Source organism: Lepidochelys kempii, unplaced genomic scaffold (genome assembly GCF_965140265.1).
Source record: "Lepidochelys kempii isolate rLepKem1 unplaced genomic scaffold, rLepKem1.hap2 scaffold_163, whole genome shotgun sequence".
Taxonomy (NCBI): Eukaryota; Metazoa; Chordata; order Testudines; family Cheloniidae; genus Lepidochelys; species Lepidochelys kempii.
The window spans coordinates 54,482-77,365 of NW_027333610.1; the positions used below are offsets into that span (position 1 = coordinate 54,482).

At 48.3% G+C, this 22,884-nt stretch overlaps 1 non-coding gene across 1 annotated transcript; it reads left to right on the forward strand.

The window, feature by feature from the left end:
• The first annotated feature begins 313 nt into the window (after positions 1 to 313).
• Positions 314 to 386, forward strand: TRNAF-GAA (transfer RNA phenylalanine (anticodon GAA)). Its single transcript has one exon. It is a non-coding gene; the product is annotated as a tRNA-Phe (tRNA).
• Positions 387 to 22,884: the final 22,498 nt, after the last annotated feature.

Consider the following 22,884-nt stretch of genomic DNA (forward strand, 5'->3'; position numbering starts at 1 on the left):
TGTCCACTAGGGGAAGCCAGGACAACAGGGTGGGGTGGCAAGTGGTGGCCAGACTCTTGCCCCAGGGTAGAGTGTAGCTCAGGGTCCAGCTCAACTTTCTCCCTGTACCACTGGCCCCTCGTCCCCTTCCACCACTAGGTCAACCCGGGAACTAAGGCAGGAATAGAGTGAGGAAGCAAGTCAAGCTGAGCAAGGCAGGCAAAAGCGAGTCTTGCCATCATGGGCCTCTCACAACGATGTCCTTTTTGTGTGCCACAGCTGACAAAAACATCCCGGACAGAGAAGCAGCAGGCCAAAAGAGAGCCATGGAGCTCCCGAAGTAGCTCAGTTGGGAGAGCATTAGACTGAAGATCTAAAAGTCCCTGGTTCAATCCCAGGCTTTGGCAGGCCCTTTCCTCCTCCTTTGTGCAGGGGTGGCTTGTTTTCTGGGAGGGCATTGGCACCTTTACCTGAGGCGGGTCCCTGATTTTGAGCTTCCCAGCAGGACAACAGAGCAACAACTGGCCCACCTGACCTTTAACAGTAAGAGAAGGGAGCTGTCTTTCCCTGGCAACTTATTGGTGGACCCAATATGGCAGGAAGAGAGTGAAGTAGGGCAGCCGTCAGGAAGGGTGTGGGGCAGTGACAGGCAGGGATTGGGGTCGAAAGCTCCTCTGCACAGGTTGGGATGGGAAGGCGGGGTTAGAATTTCCCTCCAAAGCTATTTTAGGGTCTGATCCTACAAGCCTCCCACGTACCCAGTGCAGGATGGCTCCAGACTCCTCACCCAGTCCAGTGTTGGTGTATACAGCAGAGAATTGGAAGCAGCAAATCGGGGGGGTCGTATAAAGAGACTAGAAATACAACAATTTACTTCTGAAAGAGAAGAAAAGACGACATTACCAAGCTGCATAATGGGGCGACCTGACCCTCAGAGACTGCGAAGGGAAATCTCAGGGGCTCTGCTCACCTGGCCCCAGGCCTGTGTCCTCAGGACAGGTCTGTGGGAGAAGGGAAATCGCCAGAGAGAGGAGTGGGACCCAGTGTGGATTTTTGGGCTGTGGCAGGGAATTTAGGTCCTGAGACTGGAGCCATAAAGAGGGAGTGAGTGAAGGCTCCCCTCTGCTTTCAGGCTGAAGGAATCCTGGGTTGGTCAGTCTGTCCAGGGGGGGTCACATTGCTCACAGGCAAAGAGCGGAGGAGAACTGCCCCCAGAATGACACATGCAGATCCTGGAGAAAAAGAAAGAGAAAAGAGACCAGCAGCAGGTGAAGGTGGCTGAGTGGGGGATTCCCTTGCGTGTGTGACGGAGCACTTGGGAAGCTGTGTCCATTCAAACACACTGAGCTTTAATATGGAGGAAGGCCGGACTTCTGTGACTTGGTAAAGGATTTAGGTGTCATAATGGACATACAACTCAGCATGAAATCCCCGTGCGATGCTGTGGCCATCCTTGGATGCACAGACAAGGAGAATAGTGACTAGAAATAGGGCACCAGAGATATCTCTGTATACCACCATGGTCAGACCAACACCGGAATCTTGCATACAGTCATGTTGGCCGCATTTTAAAAGGAAGAATGAAAAATTGGACAGGGGACAGAGAACCCCCCCCCCCCAAAAAAAAAAGGAGCTGAAAAGTTGCCTTTCAGTGCGATACAAGAGCTGAATCTGTTCAGTTTCTCACAAAGACCAAGAGGTCACTTGATGACAGTGCGCAAATCCCCTCACAAAGAGAAACCTGGGTACGAAAGGGCTCTTTAACTGAGCAGCGAAAGGCAGAACAAGAACCAATGGCTGGAAGTTCATGCCAGAGAAACTGACATTAGAAATTTGGGACACATTTGAGATTGGGTGATTAAACATTGGAACAAGGTACCCAGGGCAATGATGGATTCTCCACTCCACGTGGAGGTGACAGGAGGGGGCAGGAGGTGCTGAAGCAAGTGCTCTCAGGTGATATAGAAAACAATTTCTCTCCGGTGCTTGGCCGGTGGGCCTTGCTTACATGCTCAGGGTCTCACTGATATCCATTTTGGGGGGTTAGGAAGGAATTTCCCCCAGGTCAGATTGGCAGGGATATTGGAGTTTTTGCCGTCCCCTGTGGCATGGGGCACAAGTGACTTGCCTGGATCAGCTGGGTGTCATGTGTCTGGGGGTCACACTGGATTATTTTGTTGTCTTGACTGGCCTGAAAATCTAGACCTGGATGTTCTGGCTCTAATGTTGCAATGTCTGACCTATGGTCACTCCAGCTCCCAAGTGCCTCTTCCGAGTCGAATCCCCAGCCAGTCTTCAGAGGACGGCAGCTGCTGCTCAAGGCAATCGGAGCTGGTGGGAGTGACTCTGGGGCAGTCACTAGCCACAGAAAACAGACCCTCTCCCAACACCCCGACTGCTGCCCCTCAGGTCTCTGGCCATACAGGAGATGGGCCAGGCCCCCGTGGGAGGAATGAGGGGGATAGAAACCCCCAGGATGCAGAGTTGTGTGTTTCAGCCATGTTGGTGCATGGGTCTCACTCAGACCCATGCACTGTACCCACACACAGAGCCAGTTTGGACTGTTGAACCCCAGACCCATGAGGGACGTGTTCAGCTCAGCATCAGTTGGGCTTTAACCCATGAGAAATAACCCTGGAGTTATAGTGGGGTCTCAGGGCCAGAGGACCCCAGACCCCTGAGCTGTCAGCGGAGAGCCAGGTGACCCGTCAGCACGAGGTCTTGTGCGTCAGCAGGAGGCCTTGTGCGTGGGGGGAAGACACATGGCTCAGGGAAAGGGGAAGATCACACACACAGCCGGAGCCCTCACCCGGTCCTGCACCCCTGCCCCAGCCCGGTGCCGGATCCTGCACCCTGAACCCCTCATTTCTGGCTTCACCCCAGAGCCTGCACCCCCCATTAGAGCCCTCACCCCTCCTGCATCCCACCCCCCTGCCCCAGCCCAGTGATAGTGAGTGTGGGTGGGGGAGAGCAAGCCACCAAGGGAGGGAGAATGGAGTGAACTGGGGGCGGGGCCTCTGAGAAGGGGCAGGGCAGGACCTGAGAGAAGGGGCGGGGCTAAGGGGTTCGGTATTGTGCAGAAAGTTAGTAACCTGACATCAGGCCTGGCATAGGTGCTGCCTTTTGGTTTTGCCAGTAGGTCCCCCATCCCAGCTCTGCCCTCTCCCCCAAGGCCCCAGCCCCACCTCCACCCCACCCTGCTCTGCCCCCTTCCCTGAGGGCATCCCACTCAATCCTTCCTGCCCCCTTCTGCCTTAAGGGCAGGGGGGGGGGTGTTTGGAGGGGCTCAGCTCCCCCCAACTGGCAATTTTCAGCATATTCATGCACTTTTCATATTCAACCATTTGGGAGCCCTGTGGATGCGATGGGGTGTCTGGAATGGGGCGTGTGTGATCCCACGGTGCCCCTTCCCCTCTGCCTGCAGAGCTGAGGACAGATGGGTCTGAGGAGATGAAGATGAAGATGGTGTCTAAGACGAGGCCAGGTGACTTCTGTGGAGGGAGACATGCTGGACAATGCTAAGGATTGGGGAGACAACCAGGTGTGAGCCCAGGGCGCAGAGAGCTGGGGAGGATGTCTGTGTCTGAAACACTTCCCTGTCCTCTCTCACAGATGGAGTCCAAGAGGGATAGGAAGGAGAGAATGAGCACCCCAGTACTCAAGAATAATAAGGTGCATCCTAGCTGGGCCCAGGGCTCTGCGGGGTTAAGACCAGTGGAAGGGACAAGAGTCTCCTGTGGACAAGAGTCTCCTGTGTAGAGTGACGATTTTGGGTGCAGGTGCACTGGGATGCTTCTAATTGTAGCTCCGAGAACATCATGGGAAGGGGGTTCAGAGTAGATCCCTGGGGTGTGGGAGATGCGAAAAAAAGAGCCCCGCCATCACGGTAGAGCGTGACCGTAACTTTTGTTTTTCCTTCTTGCATTGTGTTTGGCACCAAGGGAAAAGAAGTGTGTGTGTGTGTGTGTGTGTGTCTTGATGCCAGGCAAGACCTGTCCAGCTCACCTTCTCTCTCTTTTTACTGCCTCCTACCACAGGCCCTGGGCCGGAGAAGTGCACATTGATCCCCACAGGCTTGGTCTCGAGGCCTGCACCATCTGGTGGGAGGGAAAAGAATCATACCAGGTCCTGGAGGCTGGGTAGCTGGATTACCCAGCTGATATTCTATGATTCTATGATTCTATGAATTACTAGTGCTAATCACAATTGTCACATTTACAAATTCTATTCAGATCCCACGATGTGAAGTGTCAAAAGGAGGAAACACATGGACGGCTACACATGCAACCTGTGGTAATAAAGCTAATGAAGACTATGAGAATCTCCCCATAGAAAGATGTACCACTAATACTCCAACAGGAATTTGGCAGTGTCGGTATATGGTTTATGGATTAGATGGGGGAATCTCAACCAGGTGGAGAATATCAAATTTATCAGGAAATATCGCATGGTACTCCCTGGGTGCTGCCATGATTAATGATAGTGGAAAACACAGTTACCCAGCTATGTGGTTTGTTACAGAGGGTCCAAAGAATATAACCCTCTGGTCTCCTGGAGCAAATGAACCCTCTTGGGAAAATAGGGCCCCACATTTAGGGTGTGATGTTACCATATGTAACCACAATGGTACTTCCATGGAAGATAATCCCTGAAGGTGTGATTGTTATGTACATATTACATTAGGCGTAAAATCCCCTTTGGGATGCTGGGTGTATGATGAGTTAACCATTTTACAGAATGTAACCCTACAGGTGATATGGATGCCAAGTTGGAAGAATCCAAATTTAAAGTGGCCACAGCCTGGAGCCAAGAATATTCCCCGACGAGCAAATGTATGGGAGCCATTGTGGGAGCAGGTGCAGCCAGCACTTTTTAACATGTCCTTTCACTCTATTACATGGGTGGTACGCCCCAAGGAATGGTGGGTGGACCAAATCCATCCTAATTGTAGTATGTACATAAAAGGATTGAAACAACAATTCAATGCATGGGTGAGGGGACACACCTGGAATCGTCGTCGGAAAAGGGGGTTGTGGGCAGCGGGGAACACTATGCTGGGTACATGGAATCTGGGGGACGAGTGGGTAACCAAACAATTAGTAAGCCAAAATGTGAAATTTCAACAACAAATTAATGAATTAATGGCACAGCAACTATCAGCAGTTGCCACAAGGTGGAGGACAGCAGTAGAGGTAAACTTGCAGTTAACTCATTGGGCAGGGGACCTGTTGACATGGGTAGAGGATGGCTTCAGAAGACTAACATGGGGAGAAGTGTGCGTAGGTATTCAAAATGCTCAGTTAATAATGTTAATGGATATTATGAGAGATGCTTGGTCAGAACAATGGCCTTCAGTATTAAATCGGGAGGCTAGCCCATATCTATCCACAATTGCAAAAACATACCCATCTACCTGGAAAATAACATCCCCGACCTATGGGGACAGTTCTTGTGTAATTGTTACTATGATACCATGGGAAGGAAATGCAAATAAGGTGGTTCCCTTGAACCCTATGGGAGTTAGTAGGGAAGGGGGAGCACGTTGGGAGCCACTAGGGAATAGGTGGGGGGCATGGAATGGGGTAAATTGGACTGTCATCACATTAAGCAGTTGTATATCCAGAGGAGGAATATGGATGTGCCCCTCTTCTATGACTATGGAGGAGCAGGATCAATGGCCTATTGCAAAGGGGGGGCATTTAGGGGTAATGTATATGGGGTACGGTGTATTCTGTTGGGAATGTATGCAATCCTGCAATATAACACTAGGAGGCAAAATCCTTCCAGTGTATGACCAAATTATAAACTTCTATACACTGCCACCTGGACTATGGTGCACCAATGGATCAGTGGACTTCATCGTTGTAAACAATCGAACCGGCACCTACTACCCCATGCCGTACCAAGTAGTTGAATTGGTTTGGACAATACCAAATTTCACTGTGGATATTCAATGGACACACAATATGGACAAAAGTACACAAAGATTACAAGAGCAACTTGCTGCAAGCGCCAACAGTTGGACACACTTACAATACACACTACAGGATGGCGCTGACAAAATTTTAACCTTATCAAAGGAGGAGAAGCAGTGTTTTTGGTGGTGGCCAGGATGTTGGACCATACTGCAGTGGTCAGGACTCTCGGTGTTGCTGTGGAGTATCATAGCAGCTAGTGTATTGTTAACTATATGTGTGTTACATTGCATATGGAAACGATCAAGGGGGGCACAGCCCCCTAGAGAACAGCCACTAATTATAACTTATAAGTAATGTAGTAAGCCCCCCCCCCACCTATGTGTACTAGACAACCCGGACCCAACCTTCTCGGGCCCACTATACTGGGAAGTCTGGAACACTAATTGGAATAGGTGTAGTATGCCCGTACAAGAGAAGGTGCAGGGCATGGTACTACACAAGGGGCAGTGGGACAGATGGAGCATCGACACCTGCCACCTTGATGCCTGGCCCTATCAGGAAATGTGTCGCCATATGTCCTATGCTTTTCCAGGGATACCTGGGCAGGAGGATCCCAAAAGAAAAAGAAAAAAAGGGGTGGAGTGTTAGGATATAGATATTCAGGCCTGCCTGTAAAGGCCTGTACTTTAAGAATTTAGGTGTATTCTTATCACTTGGCTAGTTAGAGGTATAAAAGAAAGAATCAAAATCACTGTCTGCCAATGTAAGGTACTTCTCTTACTGTGACAGTCTGGGGCCCTGTTCTTAGGCTAAGGCCTTTGGCTAAGTGACAGAGGCAGCCATAAGCTGGGAAGCGACCGGTCACATCCTCACATTCCAAAGTAGTCACATGGAAAGAAGGTGCTATTGGGCTGTTAGGAATACAGTCCTGTCCTGATAGTGCCTATCAGCTCCAGAGAAAGGGAAGTGCCTAGAAAATGTAAAAGGAAACTTAGTTTGATAGCATCCTGTCTGGCAAGAACTCACTTATCAATACTGGGATGTGAAATCCTCACTTCTGTATTGTCTTGCCATTATAGTTCCCACTTTGCTATTGTTTGTCTGTATAATCTCTGTCTGGTTCTGTGAGTGTTCCTGTCTGCTGTATAATTAATTTTGCTGGGTGTAAACTAATTAAGGTGGTGGGATATAATTGGTTACATAATCATGTTACAATATGTTAGGATTGGTTAGTTAAATTTTAGTAGAATGATTGGTTAAGGTATAGCTAAGAATATTACTATATAAATTAGGGGCAAACAGGAAGTAAGTTGGGATTCGGAAATAAGGAAAAGGAACTTGTGTTTAAGCTTGCTGGAAGTTCACCCCAATAAACATCGAATTGTTTGCACCTTCGGACTTCGGATATTGTTGCTCTCTGTTCATGTGAGAAGGACCAGGGAAGTGAGAGAGTGAAGGAATAAGCTCTCTAACAAGTTGGTTGAGTTCAGGATCTTGACACAGGGAAGAAAGGTAAGCAGCAGGATACGGACCCTGGACTTCAGGAAAACAGACTTCGACTCCCTCAGGGAACGGATGGGTAGGATCCCCTGGGGGAACTAACATGAAGGGGAAAGAAGTCCAGGACAGCTGGCTGTATTTCAAGGAATTCCTGTTGAGATTACAGGGATAAACCATCCCGATGAGTCGAAAGAATAGTAAATATGGCAGGCGACCAGCTTGGCTTAACGGTGAAATCCTAGCGGATCTTAAACATAAAAAAGAAGCTTACAAGAAGTGGAAGGTTGGACATATGACCAGGGAAGAGTATAAAAATATTGCTCAGGCATGTAGGAATGAAATCAGGAGGGCCAAATCGCACGTGGAGCTGCAGCTAGCAAGAGATGTCAAGAGTAACAAGAAGGGTTTCTTCAGGTATGTTGGCAACAAGGAGAAAGCCAAGGAAAGTGTGGGCCCCTTACTGAATGAGGGAGGCAACCTAGTGACAGAGGATGTGGAAAAAGCTAATGTACTCAATGCTTTTTTTGCCTCTGTCTTCACTAACAAGGTCAGCTCCCAGACCGCTGCGCTGGGCATCACAACATGGGGAGTAGATGGCCAGCCCTCTGTGGAGAAAGAGGTGGTTAGGGACTATTTAGAAAAGCTGGACGTGCACAAGTCTATGGGGCCGGACGAGTTGCATCCGAGAGTGCTAAAGGAATTGGCGGCTGTGATTGCAGAGCCATTGGCCATTATCTTTGAAAACTCGTGACGAACGGTGGAAGTCCCAGATGACTGGAAAAAGGCTAATGTAGTGCCAATCAAAAGGGAAGAAGGAGGATCCTGGGAACTACAGGCCAGTCAGCCTCACCTCAGTCCCCAGAAAAATCATGGAGCAGGTCCTCAAGGGAATCAATCCTGAAGCACTTAGAGGAGAGGAAAGTGATCAGGAACAGTCAGCATGGATTCACAAAGGGAAGGTCATGCCTGACTAATCTAATCGCCTTCTATGATGAGATTACTGGTTCTGTGGATGAAGGAAAAGCAGTGGATGTATTATTTCTTGACTTTAGCAAAGCTTTTGACACGGTCTCCCACAGTATTCTTGTCAGCAAGTTAAAGAAGTATGGGCTGGATGACTGCACTATAAGGTGGGTAGAAAGTTGGCTAGATTGTTGGGCTCAACGGGTAGTGATCAATGGCTCCATGTCTAGTTGGCAGCCGATATCCAGTGGAGTGCCTCAAGGGTCGGTCCTGGGCTGGTTTTGTTCAAAGTAAATGATAAATAAATGGTCTGGAGGATGGTGTGGATTGCACTCTCAGCAAATTTGCGGATGATACTAAACTAGGAGGAGTGGTAGATACGCTGGAGGGCAGGGATAGGATACAGAGGGACCTAGACAAATTGGAGGATTGGGCCAAAAGAAATCTGATGAGGATCAATAAGGATAATGCAGAGTCCTGCACTTAGGACGGAAGAACCCAATGCATTGCATTTGCCTAAAGACTTGTTGGTTTCAGAGATACCTGAGTCGCCCCAGTTCAGCACCGACACATTCTTGGTACGGATCACATCTCAGTGCCCAGACATACATGCAGTACCAATGGAGTCTCCCACAGCATCCATGACAGCTCCACCTCTTCCCAGTGTCGAGGCGGAGGAGGAGGACGACAGATTCTCCTCAGTCTCCTTGGAAGGCTCTCTGTCCCACTACCAGGGAGCGAATCACCCAGAAACCTCTGCAGAACCAGCTTACCACCATGAGAGACATGACCCACACAGTTGGTATGGACACGCTTGGGTGCACCCATCAATGCCCTTTGCACCACCCCAGTGGCCATACTGGTCTATACCCCAATTCTTGAGGGCCCCTAGTGTTGCTCATCACGATAGGAGAAGGCAATCTCCTACTGCTTCTCTGTCTAGGTCTCCCGATCCACAGGAGGAGAACAGGCAGTGAGATGAGACAAAGGGATTACTCCAGTGACTAACATCTCTTCATCATCTCCTGTTGAAGCTGTTATGCCTCCCCCACCAACTTTGGCAAATGACTTCAAACCATTTCAAGACTTCATCAAGAGAGAAGTGGATTTTCTACATATTCCACTGGAAGAAGTCAAGGTGTTGCAACACAAGCTGTTCGACATGCTACACTCTTCATCATCAGCCTGTATTGCACTCACTATTAACGAGGTATCGCTGGACCCAGCAAAGACTATGTGGCACAGTACATCCCACATGCAAGAGAGCAGATAAAAATATTATGTTCCCTCTAAAGACTCGGATTTTTTATTTTCCCACCCATTCCCAAAATCCCTTGTAATCGATGCTGTAAATGAATGTGGCAGACAGCACCATGCTAAATCAACATCCTATGACAGAACTTAAAACAACTTGAAAATCATATTCTTAGGTGACCCTGCAATTTAAGGTTGCTAATTACCAAGCTCTTATGGCAAAATACAACCATATCAATTATTCTACATTAAACACCTTCATTGACCATCTCCCATTAGTTTCACGTGATCACTACTGAGGGTCAGCTTCTTGCAAGGACATTGTTGCAGGCACCTCTCTAAACACCTGACACAGCTGCCTGCTTCATCTCAACAGCAGTGGGCATGCGGAGCTTCCTGGCTTCACCTTTCTGGCTTTCCAAGGAAAGTCCAGTCTACTGTGGAGGACCTTCCATTTGAACGATCCAAATTATCTGAAGAGAAAATGGATGAATCCCTCCACATACTAAAAGACTCTAGAGCCACTTTGCATTCACTGAGAATTTATGCACCTGCACAAAAAAGAAGATATAATAAATCACAGATGACACAGAGATCCTGGCCTGATCAATTTTCTCCTCCCCAAAGGCATTATGAACCCCAACAGAAAACACAATGAATATGAAAGTGAAGATCAACTCCCCCACAGTCATCAACATCACAGCCATCTACATCTATGCACAATTTTTGATATGTTGTTTGAGGACCCGAGGTACCATCCCCATTTTAATTTGCTGCAAAAACACAAACATCACCACTACTTTGGCAACTGCCTTACTCTTTTTCATCAGAATTGGGACCAAGTGGGTTTTGGAGATCATCTCCACAGGATTTTCGATCCATTTTACCTCCCTCACTCCTGCCTACCGCTCCCCCCGACCCTCCTCAGGAACCCTTCTCATGAGCAGCTTTTACATAAGGAAACAAGCTATCTTCTGAACCTAGGTGCTGTAGAACCAGTTCCTACTCAACACAGCGGAAAGGGCTTCAACTCCAAGTACTTCCAGATACTGAAAAAGAATGGTGATTGGACACACATTGTGGATCTAAGATCACTCAACAGATTTGTAAAGATACAACGCTTCAAGAAGGTGACTTTGGCAGCAATAATCCCATCTCTGGACCATGGGGACTGGTTCTCAACCCTTGACCTACAAGATGCTTACTTCCATATCACGAGCCACAGAAGGTTTCTAGTATTCACTCTGAGACAAGACAACTTCCATTGTCTGCACCCAGAGTGTTCTCAAAGGTCCTTTCTATTGTTGTGGTGCTCCTTCGCAAACAAAGAGTGATAATATTCCTGTATCTAGATGATTGCCTGCTCAAGGCATGCTCCTTTGATGATGCTTTGACGCCCCCACAAAAGACTGTGGACCTATTCCTCCAACTGGCTCTAAAAGTAGACATCCAAAAGACCATATTAACTCCAATATAACATCTGGAATTTATAGGGGCCTACCTAGATGGAGCAGAGGCCAAAGCCTTCCTTCCCTTATGCAGGTTCAACGCCTGAGACAACTTAATCTCAACAGGACAGGCCAACCCTCAAACCTTGGTCAGAAATAGTCTTCAACTACCGGACACATGGTGGCAGGCACCTTTGTAATAAATCACGTGAGACTCCACATGTACTGGTTTCAGTGGTGGTTCAGCACATACCAAGCACACACAGTATAAACAAACTTCTATTGATGCCCTCAACAGTCAAAAACTCCCTCAACTGGTAGAAAGACTCTCACAATGTCTGCTCAGGAGTTCCCTTCACTCAACCACCCCCAACATTAATAATGACAACAGATGCATACCTACTGGGATGGGGAGCCCTCCTGGACACAAACATTAGTCAAGGCAAATGGTTCCCCTTCGAATCCACATTGCATATCTACTTACTGGAACCCAGAGCAGTCAGGAAAGCTTGTTCACATTTTCTCCCACTGATCGGGGGAAGCATCTAAACATTATGATACAGAACACTGCATGTATGTTTTACATAAATCACTAGGGAAGAGCAGGCTCACCTTCCCTTTGTACCAAGGCAGTGACACTCTGGACCTGGTGCATTCACCACCCCATAGAACGGCTTCCGTATGAGGAGAGATTAATCAGGCTGGGACTTTTCAGCTTGGAAAAGAGGTGACTAAGGAGGGATATGATAGAGGTCTTTGGGGCAGCTGCCTGTTAGGATAAAGATATTCAGGTCTGTCTGTAAAGGCCTATACTCTAAGAATTTAGGTGTATTCTTATCACTTGGCTAGTTATAGAGGTATAAAAGAAAGAATCAAAATCACTGTCTGCCGGTGTAAGGGCCTTCTCTTACTGTGACAGTCTGAGGCCCTGTTCTTAGGCTAAGGCCTTTGGCTAAGCAACAGGCAGCCATAAACTGGGAAGTGAATGGTCACATCCTCACATTCCAAACTAGTCACATTGAAATAAGGTGCTATTGGGCTGTTAGGAATACAATCCTGTCCTGATAGTTCCTATCACCTCCAGAGAAAGGGAAGTGCCTAGAAAATGTAAACGGAAACTTAGTTTGATAGCATCCTGTCTAGCAAGAACTCACTTATCAATAGCTGGGATGTGAAATCCTCATTTCTGTATTGTCTTCTCATTATAGTTCCCACTTTGCTATTGTTTGTCTGTATAATCTCTGTCTGGTTCTGTGATTGTTCCTGTCTGCTGTATAATTAATTTTGCTGGGTGTAAACTATTTAAGGTGGTGGGATATAATGGTTACATAATCATGTTACAATATGTTAGGATTGGTTAGTTAAATTTCAGGAAAATGATTGGTTAAGGTATAGCTAAGCAGAACTCAAGTTTTACTATATAATCTGTAGTCAATGAGGAAGTGAGTGGGTGTGGGTGGAGAGGGTGGATGGGGGAGGGAGATGGGAACAGGGAATGGGGGTAAGGAAATTGGACTCATGTTTGGCTAAGGGCAGGAATGGGAACAGGGACACAGGTGTAAGGCTCTGTGGTGTCAGAGCTGGGAAGGAGGATACTAAGGAAGGAAACTGGAATCATGCTTGCTGGAAGTTCACCCCAATAAACATCGAATTGTTTGCACCTTTGGACTTCGGGTATTGTTGCTCTCTGTTCATGCGAGAAGGACCAGGGAAGTAAGTGGGTGAAGGAATAAGCCCCCTAACACTGCCATTGGCCACTATCGGAGGACAGGATAGTGGGCTTGATGGACCTTTGGTCTGACCCAGTCTGGCCGTTCTTATGTTCTTATTTGTGGCAAGGTTTACTCATGCCCTGAGACATCATCTTGTTGTCGTCTTATGATGGAAAGGGGTGATGGCAGCGAGATGCACTTCCAGGGAGCATAGCAATAACCCTGACATTTTCAGTTCTAGGATGCAATCTACCACAAGTGGTAGTGGAGAGGATGTAGGGGTAACATGTTTCCAGTCACACCAGAGCTGGAATCTCTTCCACTATTGAATAGACATGGTCTTTACTTACTCAGAGCAGGTAATTTCTAAGCGTTGGAAGCATTGAGTTGGAGAACCTGTCGATTGGGGTGATGGACCTTGCCAGTACCCTGAGAGGGGAGATGAGGAACAGGCTGCTGAGTGATTGGCATGCAAATCACCAGTTGAGTACAACATGGGAATCACGTTCGTCATGGCCACAAGGGGTCTGTAAGTGTAACCCTGGCCCTTTCTTTTCTTTCCTCAGGCAAGACCTTTGATATTAGAGGAATTGGAGGCAAGGCATAGAGGAGACCTGTGTTCCAATGTAGGAAAAGATCATCTCCGAGAGAGTGATGACCCAGGACAGCTCCGGAGCAGAACTGGGAGCACTTCTTGTCTCTGGCTGTGGGGAATAAGTCTATCTTTGGAACTCCCCAAAGTAGAAATATGCTGTGGAGAATGGAAAGGTCTATTTCTCATTTGTAATCCTGGGAAAAGTTCCTGCTGAGAGTGTCTGCAGGAGTGTTCTGTGTGCCCAAGAGGTGAGCTGCTGAGATGTTGGTGTGAACATAAGAGCATAAGAACAGCCATACTGGGTCAGACCAAAGGTCCATCTAGCCCAGTATCCTGCCTTCTGACAGTGGCCAATGGCAGGTGCCCCAAAGGGAATGAACAGACAGGTTATCCTCAAGTGATCCATGCCTATCACCCAATCCCAGCTTCTGGCCAACAGAGGCTTGGGACACCATTCCTGCCCATCCTGGCTAATAGCTATTGATGGACCTAGCCACCATGAATCTATCTAGCTCCCTTTTGAACCCCGTTATAGTCTTGGCCTTCACAACACCCTCTGGTAAGGAGTGCCAGAGGTTGACAGTGCATTGCATGAAAAAATACTTTCTTGTGTTTGTTTTAAACCCGCTACCTATTAATTTCATTTGGTGGCCCCTTGTTCTTCTATTATGAGAAGGAGTAAATAACACTTCTTTATTTACTTTCTCTATACCACTCATGATTTCATAGCCCTCTATCATATCCCCCCTTAGTCGCCTCTTTTCCAAGCTGAAAAGTCCCAGTCTTATTAATCTCTCCTCATACGGAAGTCGTTCTATACCCCTAATCATTTTTGTTGCCCTTTTCTGAACCTTTTCCAATTCCAATGTGTCTTTTTTGAGGTGGGGCGACCACGTCTGCACACAGTATTCAAGGTGCGGGTGAACCATGGATTTATATATAGGCGATATGATATTTTCTGTCATATTATCGATCCCTTTCTTGATGATTCCCAACATTCTGTTTGCTTTTTTGACTGCCGCTGCACACTGAGTGGATGATTTCAGAAAACTATCCACAATGACTCCAAGATCTCTTTCTTGAGTGGCAACAGCTAATTTAGACCCCATCATTGTATATGTATAGTTAGGATTATGTTTTCCAATGTGCATTACTTTTCATTTATCAACATTAAATTTAATCTGCCATTTTGTTGCCCAGTCATCCAGTTTTGTGAGATCCTTTTGTAGCTCTTTGCAGTCTTCACAATCAGATGTTCTACACTGTCATGAGACCTCAACCATGTCCTTCGGTTTCTTACAAGACTTCCCTTCGAACCCATGGCTTCCTGCTCTCTTCTATACCTCTCTATGGAAACTACAATCCTAGTGGCCATTATGTCTGCACGGAGAGTGGGAGAGATAGGGGCTCTATTGGTATACCCCCTGTTTACAGTTGTTTTAGAAGACAAGGTTACAATATGACTGTACCCCACATTCCTACTGAAAATATCTTCACACTTCCACATAAACCGGTTTATCCATCTCCCCACTTTCTTTCCAAAACCACACCAGGATAAAAGGGAGGTGACATTACACACTCTCAATGTCAGGAGAGTCCTTTTATTTGGTGAGGATTAAGCCTTTTAGGAAATCTCGCAGACTACTTCTCTCCATTGCAGACAGATCTAAGGGAGCCTCAATCACTAAACAAAGACTCTCGAGATGGATATCAGACTGCATTACCCATTGCTCTCACAATTATGGCATTCCACCTTCCTGTACGGTTCAAACTCACTCCAGGAGATCTCTCTCCACTTACACAGCCTTACATAAGAATGTTCTGATCACAGACATGTGCAGAGCAGAAACGTGGACATCTGCTCACACATTTGCTGAACAACATGCAGTCACCCACATCTCAGCAGAGGCCCCTTAGAAGTGTGTGAGGGGCCCACAGGCACCTGAACTGTGGCTGCACCCCACATGCCATGCCCCGCCTGAGGCCCTGCCCCTTTCTCCCTGTGCTCACGCCACCCATTGCCCCCAAGGCCCTGACCTCACACTACCTCTTCTCCCCAAGCCCCTGACCTTGCACCAACCCTTCCCCCAAAACCCCAACATCACTCTCGCTTCCCCCCAAAATCCCGCCTGCTGCTCACTCCTCTCCCCCCACCGTTACTTGCCTTTACAGCTGGCAAAAAGTGGGGGGAGGGCCTGACCCCTTGATCCCCCCAATTCCAGCACCCCTGCATCCTCTGCTATATTTTATTCCAGTGTCTGATGCTCAGGACTAGACTCGACTCTGAAACCCCACCCCTCAGTTAAGGGTACTGCTGCAGAGTCGCCGAGACACCGCTGAAAGAAGGAGAAAGGGTTACTCACCTGGTGCCGTAACTGTGGCTTTCTGAGATGTGTCCCTGTGGGTGCTCCACTACTTGCCCTCCTTCCCCCCTGCTTTGGAGCTCTTACCTATGAGCTCTGTGGTGGAGAAGGAACTGGGGGCACTTTGTCTGAACAGCGCTATATTGACCTAATGCGGAGCACGAGATGGGGAGAGCGTATGTGGGGGCCAAACAGAAACTGCTACCTAAAATCTCTGATGTGAGCCGCAGGGCTGTGAATACACAGAGCATGGAGTAACACACACCTCGAAGAACTGCAGTTACTGTGCAAGGCGAGGAACCCTTTCTTATCCCATTTTACACTCAGGGAACTGAGGCCCAGAGAGCTCAGGGCCCCAATTCAGCTAGATACAGGCTTAACTTTACGTATGTGAATAATCCCATTACTATAAGTCAGTCTCTCACTGTCAGGCATTTTTTTCCAGCCCTCAAATAATTTTTGTGGCTCTTTTCTGCATCCTTTCTAGTTTTTCAACGTCTTTTTTCAAATGAGGTCAGCCAGTTGTTCCGACAGCCCCACAGCCAGCTGCACTGACTGCCAGCCACTGTTGGAGTGGCCCAGGGCAGCTGGCCCCGGGGACCACCTGACCAGCAGCCAGTGGGGCTGGCCCCAGAGAGCGCCTGAGCAGTGGTCCCTCGGGCGGCTGAAGCAGCTGCTGCTCAGTGGCCCCTGGCAGCTGGTGCCACTGGCCCTGCTCCCCCTCCAGCAGCAGCCCCGCTAAGTTTTACTTAGGGGACTTATGGTATAAATCATGAACTGGTCACAGGTGGTGAATTTTTTTGTTTATTGCCCATGACCTGTCCACAACTTTCTCTAAAAATACCCGTAACTAAACTGTAACCTTAAGCCTGGTACAGCAGTGACTGAGTGAGGGTCTAAGGTCTGTGATGTACAGGAGGAACCCTTCTGGCCCTGAACTCTGTGAATCTATGATTTTCTGTAAAATGGCAGCTCTTTGCTAGTATGAGAGGGGACCATTGCCCCCCGGAATCTCACCTCTTTCACTCTTCTTTCTTTAGAAAACCTGCAATCTGAAGTGGAGAAAGAGAGAGGTAAGTTCCTAGGACAAGTTCCCTGAAATAATAGTAGGAATAACCCAGTTAATGCAACAAGATGAAACCTCACCTCTTTCTTCCTTTTCTCTTCCAGAGTTTCTGCACGCTGAGCTGGAGAACGAGAGAGGTAAATGTCTGGGCTCTCCGGAGGCTTGAACAATTTTCTCGCACTGTACATAGTCAGACGCACTTTGGCTTTTGTCTCTGCACTCTCTGTTAGGAGAGGCTCTGGGAATCAAACGGACGGGGCGCTCTGACTAATCATAGAGTGGGGTAACTGCTCCATAGATAAGGTTGCTGCTCAGTTTCCATAATAAGCCTGATTTTAGCCCCTTCCTTTAAAATCTGCACACAGGGGAATGTCCATATCCAAAACTGGTGGGTCTGCCTGGGCCCATGTACCTTTTTGCTACTGAATTTAAAGGAATGGAGGGGTGGGGGGATTCTGATGCCCTGGAAACAGGGGCTCAGCGCAGTCCCAAAGTCTCCTAGCACTCTCTGACACTTTGAGGCACAAACTCAGTGAGAAGGAGCCAGCTCATGTTGCTGGGCCCATGAGCTGAGATCCAGTGTTCAGGGCCAAGGGTTAGCTCATTAAACCCTCACTTCCATGTTATCAGGGCCTAGCCCCTCACCAAGCTGCCTGGCACATGGGGAGTGTGGACACTACACCACACGTGAGCCCAGCTAGGGCAGGGCCATAGGAGCCCAGCGAGGGTCAGATGCCAAGAAGGGGAGCGTAATCGACAGTGCCCAAAGCCACTAAGAGCTCTATGAGGATGGAGCTCAGGCCAGGAGACCTCGGCGGAAAGAGGGCAGCAGAGAGTACAGTGGAGAGGGCAAAGTGGTCCTTTAAAGGCACATTCCCTAACCCAGGAGCTGTTGTAGAACTGACTGCATACCCATGTCTCTCTGTTTGCGGAGAAATCCCTGGCTGAACTTGGTAAGTGCCATGTGTCCCCTTTCCCCCACCCCATATGACATTGTGTCCTATGCTGGCAGTCCGTGCTCCGGGGAGTGCTCACCTCTTGGTGTGTTTGATTTCAGGCTGGAGTAAAGTCAGCAAAAATGCAGGTAAGTGAAGCTGGTATTTTAATGTCAGGCCCCCTGCACCACTCTGCTGCCCAGCAAATGCGCACATGCCAGAAGTCACAGGGAAAGAGCAGTATGGTCAACGAAAATGCCAGATTCGTCCCCAGTTTACTTGCATAAAACAAATGCTCACACTTAAGTATGGAGTCCCGAGCTCTCCAGTGTAACTGCAATAACTCAGAGTGCTCCTAAGGCCGGGAACTTACCTGCTGTCAATTCAGGGGGGTAGGTGCTCGCAGCAGTTGGTAATTATGGTTCAGAGTTGGGTTTTTACTGGACACATATGGTGAATTCTCATGTGTTGCGTTGTTATTAACTTCATGAACTAGAAGGGTTCTAGAAAACTGTAAATTACCTTAACTGGCTGCGGGTAATTGCCTTAATGCTTTTTGGACTCTGGTGAAATCTCTGTTTTTACGGAGTTGTCAATCAGTAGCCCTTTGGCCAATTCAGTTCAAATATGGTAGAAAAATTCTACATCAGACCTGGACCAAATCTACCAAATTTGAGTCTGATATGACTTGGTGGGTATTAGAATAGAGGGCTCCCAACTCAGGTGTAGATTGGAAACTCAGTTGCTGTCTTAGCTGTGGAGACGTGGTAGCGGCCCCAGAGCACTGATTTTGTGGTAGGTGAATACTGAGTTCTTTTGATGGTTGAAATGATCTCCGTGTGTGTAACACCTGAACTCGTTCCTTACTGGGGCCTCTGTAGAGGTTACAGACAGGCCCAATGGGAGCTAGAGGCATCTCCATCTCTTCCAGGGGAACTATTTGCCCCTATTGCCTGGGAGGAGAGCTGCAGTGAAATGCAGAGAAGCAGATCCCTGGGAGTTAGAGGCGGGAAATCAGAGAGTCTCCTAGCCAAGACAGAGCTGGTGGGAGGATGGGAAACAGCCTCGATGGGCATAGGCACCAACTTCTGCTGGTGCCCGTGGGTGCTCAACCCCTCCTCTACCCCCAGCCCTGCCCTGACTCCACCCCTGCCCCGCCCCCATTCCAACCCCTTCCCCAAAGTCCCCACCCCAACTCCGTCCCCTCCCTGCCCCTATTGGACTCCTTCCCCAAATCCCCTCCCAGGCTCCGCCTCTTCCCCTGAGTGCGCCACGTTCCCGCTCCTCCCCCCTCCCTCCCAGAGCTTGTTACGCTGCTAAACAGCTGTTTTGTGGCTGCAAGCTCTGGGAGCTAGGAGAAGCAGGGACACAGCATGCTCAGGGGAGGAGGCAGAGGTTAGGTGAGGTGAGGTGGAGGCGCAGAGCTTGGCTGCCGGTGGGTGCTGAGCACCCACTAATTTTTCCCCGTGCGTGCTCCAGTCCTGCAGCACCCACGGAGTCAGCACCTATGCTGATGCTCTACCCCATCTCTGCAGCGATGGTGAGTCTGGATCCGGACACGGCTCATCCCAGCCTCAAGGTCTCTGAGAATCGGCGATCTGTGGAATAGAGGGGCTTGCAGCAGGACGTGCCTGACAACCCTGAGAGATTTGACAGTGAAACCTGCGTGCTGGGTTTGGAAGGGTTTGCCTCGGGGAAACACTACTGGGAGGTAGAAGTCGGAGGTGGTAGGACCTGGGCTGTGGGGGTGGCCAAAGAATCTGTCAGGAGGAAGGGCTGTATCAGCTTTTCTCCTGAGGAGAGGATCTGGGCCGTGGATCAGTGTGGGAGCCATTACTGGGCTTGCACCTCCCCAGAGACCCTCCTGTCCCCGACTGGGAACCCTGGGAAGATCGGAGTGTATCTGGACTATGAGCGGGGCCTGGTGTCATTTTATCATCCTGGTATGGAGGCCCCAATCTACACTTTCACCACCTCTTTCACTGGGCAGCTCCACCCTTTCTTCTGGGTCTACTCCCCAATCACGCTGTTTCCCTGAGATATGGCACTGTGGGGATAGCACCTCTCACTGGTCAAAGACGTTTTTTGTTCTGTTGTTTTCCAAAATGGACTAATTTTTCATTTTTAAATATTTTCATTATTTTTTTATTCCTCTCAAAACTTGGAATTTTCCAGAATGAATATTTTCAGTTTTGAAAATCCTACCGTTTGATTAAGCTGAGGGCTCAAAATTGGCAAAGCAGAAGAAATCCTGATATTATGGTGATGAGTGTGGTGGAAGAAGCTACATAGAATAGAACAGAACCCAATAAACAATACATCATAGGACCCCTCCATCCAAATAAAAGGTTTAAGTTGAAAATTTTGTAATAATGCAAGAAAAAAAAAACCCTCAAGAAAATCCAAATGTATGTATGAGCAGTATGACTGCTCAGAGCTCCGGTACGAAACTGTAGAAAAACCTGAGTGTCTCTGGATTAAGTTTAGAAGTGTGTGCAACAAGAGTGATGTAGTGGTGGGAGTCTGCTATAGACCACCGGACCAGGGGGATCAGGTAGATGAGGCTTTCTTCCAGCAACTCACGGAAGCTACTAGATCGCATGCCCTGATTCTCATGGGTGACTTTAATTTTCCCGATATCTGCTGGGAGAGCAATACAGCGGTGCATAGACAATCCAGGAAGTTTTTGGAAAGCGTAGGGGACAATTTCCTGGCGCAAGTGCTAGAGGAGCCAACTAGGGGGGCGCTTTTCTTGACCTGCTGCTCACAAACCGGGTAGAATTAGTGGGGGAAGCAAAAGTGGATGGGAATCTGGGAGGCAGTGACCATGAGTTGGTTGAGTTCAGGATCCTGACAGAGGGAAGAAAGGTAAGCAGCAGGATACGGACCCTGGACTTCAGGAAAGCAGACTTCGACTCCCTCAGGGAACGGATGGCCAGGATCCCCTGGGGGACTAACATGAACGGGAAAGGAGTCCAGGAGAGCTGGCTGTATTTCAAGGAATCCCTGTTGAGGTTACAGGGACAAACCATCCCGATGAGTCGAAAGAATAGTAAATATGGCAGGCGACCAGCTTGGCTTAATAGTGAAATCCTAGCAGATCTTAAACATAAAAAAGAAGCTTACAAGAAGTGTAAGGTTGGACATATGACCAGGGAAGAGTATAAAAATATTGCTCGGGCATGTAGGAATGAAATCAGGAGGGCCAAATCTCACCTGGAGCTGCAGCTAGCGAGAGATGTCAAGAGTAACAAGAAGAGTTTCTTCAGGTATGTTGGCAACAAGAAGAAAGCCAAGGAAAGTGTGGGCCCCTTACTGAATGAGGGAGGCAACCTAGTGACAGAGGATGTGGAAAAAGCTAATGTACTCAATGCTTTTTTTGCCTCTGTCTTCACTAACAAGGTCAGCTCTCAGACTGCTGCGCTGGGCATCACAAAATGCGGAAGAGATGGCCAGCCCTCTGTGGAGATAGAGGAGGTTAGGGACTATTTAGAAAAGCTGGATGTGCACAAGTCCATGGGGCTGAACGAGTTGCATCCGAGAGTGCTGAAGGAATTGGCGGCTGTGATTGCAGAGCCATTGGCCATTATCTTTGAAAACTCGTGGCGAACCGGGGAAGTCCCGGATGACTGGAAAAAGGCTAATGTAGTGCCAATCTTTAACAAAGGGAAGAAGGAGGATCCTGGGAACTATAGGCCAGTCAGCCTCACCTCAGTCCCTGGAAAAATCATGGAGCAGGTCCTCAAAGAATCAATCCTGAAGCACTTGCATGAGAGGAAGGTGATCAGGAACAGCCAGCATGGATTCACCAAGGGAAGGTCATGCCTGACTAATCTAATCGCCTTTTATGATGAGATTACTGGTTCTGTGGATGAAGGGAAAGCAGTGGATGTATTGTTTCTTGACTTTAGCAAAGCTTTTGACACTGTCTCCCACAGTATTCTTGTCAGCAAGTTAAGGAAGTATGGGCTGGATGAATGCACTATAAGGTGGGTAGAAAGCTGGCTAGATTGTCGGGCTCAACGGGTAGTGATCAATGGCTCCATGTCTAGTTGGCAGCCGGTATCAAGTGGAGTGCCCCAAGGGTTGGTCCTGGGGCCGGTTTTGTTCAATATCTTCATAAATGATCTGGAGGATGGTGTGGATTGCACTCTCAGCAAATTTGCGGATGATACTAAACTGGGAGGAGTGGTAGATACGCTGGAGGGGAGGGATAGGATACAGAAGGACCTAGACCAATTGGAGGATTGGGCCAAAAGAAATCTGATGAGGTTCAATAAGGATAAGTGCGGGGTCCTGCACTTAGGACGGAAGAACCCAATGCACAGCTACAGACTAGGGACCGAATGGCTAGGCAGCAGTTCTGCGGAAAAGGACCTAGGGGTGACAGTGGACGAGAAGCTGGATATGAGTCAGCAGTGTGCCCTTGTTGCCAAGAAGGCCAATGGCATTTTGGGATGTATAAGTAGGGGCATAGCGAGCAGATCGAGGGACGTGATCGTTCCCCTTTATTCAACATTGGTAAGGCCTCATCTGGAGTACTGTGTCCAGTTTTGGGCCCCACACTACAAGAAGGATGTGGATAAATTGGAGAGAGTCCAGTGAAGGGCAACAAAAATGATTAGGGGTCTAGAACACATGACTTATGAGGAGAGGCTGAGGGAGCTGGGATTGTTTAGCCTGCAGAAGAGAAGAATGAGGGGGGATTTGATAGCTGCTTTCAACTACCTGAAAGGGGGTTCCAAAGAGGATGGCTCTAGACTGTTCTCAATGGTAGCAGATGACAGAACGAGGAGTAATGGTCTCAAGTTGCAGTGGGGGAGGTTTAGATTGGATATTAGGAAAAACTTTTTCACTAAGAGGGTGGTGAAACACTGGAATGCGTTACCTAGGGAGGTGGTAGAATCTCCTTCCTTAGAGGTTTTTAAGGTCAGGCTTGACAAAGCCCTGGCTGGGATGATTTAACTGGGAATTGGTCCTGCTTCGAGCAGGGGGTTGGGTCCCTTCCAACCCTGATATTCTATGATTCTATGATTCTATGAATGTTTTCAACAAAAACATCTCTTTTTGTAAACCGGCCAAATTTCCTCAAGATATTTTTTGAACGAAAACTTTTGTTCAGTTCTAATTAACACCTGTAATTGCACATAA